Here is a 3147-nt window from a genome sequence, read left to right on the forward strand (position 1 = left end):
AATTGAGAATGTGTTTTTACAGAATATGTCTTATTGTTATGTAATATACTAGGTCTATTGTTATTGATATGAACAATAATATGACTTAAAATGGAGTAATTAATGTGGTTATCAGTGCTAGTTTAACATTCAATAGTCAAAATTAAACAAGTTATAGATGGAGGAATTAGGTGGAATTATAATGATGTTAAAGTAATAGTACTTGAAGGATGCTCAACTAAGGAATGTCTTATTCGAGTATTTACCATACCCATTTCTTGTAACATGAGTTAAGATTATGGTAGAGTTATCCATCTAAAATGGATCGAAAATCATTGAGATGTACTTGAATAGTTAAACTTAAACAAGTACACTTTTTTTTTTTATTATGAAACAGTGAGTATCTTGATGTCCTGATCCTTATGTTTACTCAAAGAAGTACACAAGCATCAACAGTCCCGGGTGGTTCATATAGGATAATTAAGGGTGGAAGTTAACTTTTCACTGATACTATAATTTTATAAAGATTAATTAATCCAAATATGTATGATCATGTAATATTGGCATTGATTATGACTTTGAACCTGATGAAAAAAAAGATTGAATGGTAATTTAGGTTTAGTTGAAACTTCAGGTGAAAATGGAATAATAGAACCTTCTATTTCTAAATTTGATGATGATGATGTTGAATTTGATGATATGATTTGCAATTATTGGGATATTAGTCATAGAAATCTAGTAGGATGTGCTAAGTTGGTTATTGGACAAACTTTTAGTACAAAGACTTATTTAATTAATGCAATTAAGTGGTGACACATTGCACATGTGTTAGAATACCGAGTTTGATATTCATCAATAACTTATATGTAATTATAATATGTAACGCATCATAATGCGAAAAGGTACTTACATGGGATGTACCATAAAAATTTGCATTTGTTTAAGATATCACAGTGTGTACAATGTATATTGTTAGAAAAGACCACACTAACATCATTTAAAATTTTATTCCATAAGTGGGTACCATTTTGATGACAACTAGGATTACTATAAACATTGTTGCCATTTGAGTAGAAATAATAATACAAAAAATACAATTTGGATTCGCTATTTTAAGTGTGTCTTGTCTTTATAAAAAAACTAATATATAGAGCTATAAATTTACTAAAGTAATTAAAACTCAGTTTTTTCATTAAAGCACCCAAAAGTACCTATAATCACAACATATAAAATTATCCAATATGGTTCTAGTTCAACCTCCCTTTAGATTTTAACTCATATCCGGAGTTTTATAGCTTTAATTTATGTAAGCTCAGTAACCCTTAGATATAACTTCCATGAAGAATCTTATCCTAAATTTTATCATTTACATGCCATAATCTCCTTTGAAATTTTGGTTATGAAACCCTCTCATTTTTTTTCTTTAATTTTACAAACAACTAAGCATTTCTATTTGTCTTCTCATCATTCAAACAAGCATTGCCCCTTCATATATGTTATACTATCATTAATTTCAGCCTTCCAAGAACCAATTAATCCAAATCATATTTTATTTAAAATAGTAAAAAATATTTCAATGAAAAAAATAAACCATTATAGCATTCACATATATATACTACATTTTCACAACTATGATCATAATCACATTCACTTCCAATTTATTTCTTTCTTAGCCAGCACTACAACCTTTTTTATACCATGATTTTACTCTTAAAATTTTTAATCAAAACTCTCCCTTTCAAGAGTGAAAGAATCAAGTACTACACAATAATATTTGGCATCTAAATACAATAATCTTCATCAGTACTCCAATTCACTACCATATATAAATCTATTCATTTTATTTACATAATCAAACTCATCAAAATTCATTTCTCATACAACATTATACGTTAATCTCTCTAACAATTTTTTTAAGCAAACACAATTTCATTGTATATTAATTTTCTTAAGCAAACATAATTTCATTGTATACTAACTTGTTTTTTCTTGGCCAATCCTAAATGCTCTTAAAGATAATATGCTTTTCTTCATTGGTACCTACTCTCCATTTGTTATTTTATTATTTATTATTATTATTGAGTTTGTGATTTTAGATTGGAGTTTATTGTTTAGAATTTAATTTTAGTTTAAGGTTTTAAATTTTTTAATTAAAGACGGTTTTGGATTTGGGTTTCACCTTTGAAGTTTGGCTTATGGTTTATTATAAATGAAGACAAGACAAATGAAAATAATGTTGGTAATCCTTACTTTTAAATATGAATATATTGTTTATGTAAATACTAGTGAGTAAAGGTGACAAGAAGCGCCCATGGCCTAATGGATAAGGCGCTTGACTTCTAATCAAGCGATTGTGGGTTCGAGTCCCACTGGGCGTGCGTCTATTTTGGCACAACTTCATTCCAGTGGGAATGAGCTCGTGAGAAGATGGTTTTATTTTTAGTACACAGTAGAAAAGGTCTAGAGTTGAGAGATTACAAGAGAGACTCCTCAATATTCTGTTCTTTTATTTTAAAAGAAAGATTTCTCGATATCTCCGACAATATGGAATTTTTCTCATTTATCCAAAACAATTAGCAAAATTTACTTTTCATAAGATATATTTGATTTCCTTTATTTTTTGAGGTTTGGACTAATTATTAAATGAGTTTGCTTCCTATTTTATAATACAGAATAGAAAGTTCGCAAGAAATATTATTTACATGAATATATGAGTTCATATATAAATATTATATTTAGATATGCTCATAATGAATTTAATCTCAATATGTTGATAAAAAATTTAAAAATATATAAAAATTATTTTGCAGAGCATTTTAAGAGTATTTTAACTTTAAAAAACCATTAAATTTACATCATATCCACTGGCTTTAATCCGTTTTAGATATTGTTCTCACTTCTAGATATGAGGCAATTTGGTAAAATCTAATGTCATTAATCACTTGTTTTAATATTTTATGATTCTGGGGTTTATTTATTTTTTTTCTAGCTTTTTTTTTTATTATTAATATGAGTATTTAGATTAATTTACACACATCTCGATTAATCTCACAAACTCTAAAATTAATAATCATATAAATTTTTAATAATTATTATATTAGCAGTAACTTTGCTTTAACTTAATATCAGTTTCTTGTAGAAAGGGAGGAGGTTTTCTTGTCAGCTAAT

The 3147-nt window shown here is 27.0% G+C and overlaps 1 non-coding gene across 1 annotated transcript; it reads left to right on the top strand.

Moving 5' to 3' along the window:
* Nucleotides 1-2284: 2284 nt before the first annotated feature.
* On the top strand, nucleotides 2285-2357 carry TRNAR-UCU (transfer RNA arginine (anticodon UCU)). Its single transcript has one exon. It is a non-coding gene; the product is annotated as a tRNA-Arg (tRNA).
* Nucleotides 2358-3147: the final 790 nt, after the last annotated feature.

The sequence above is a fragment of the Populus alba genome, chromosome 1 (genome assembly GCF_005239225.2).
Source record: "Populus alba chromosome 1, ASM523922v2, whole genome shotgun sequence".
NCBI classification, from domain to species: Eukaryota; Viridiplantae; Streptophyta; class Magnoliopsida; order Malpighiales; family Salicaceae; genus Populus; species Populus alba.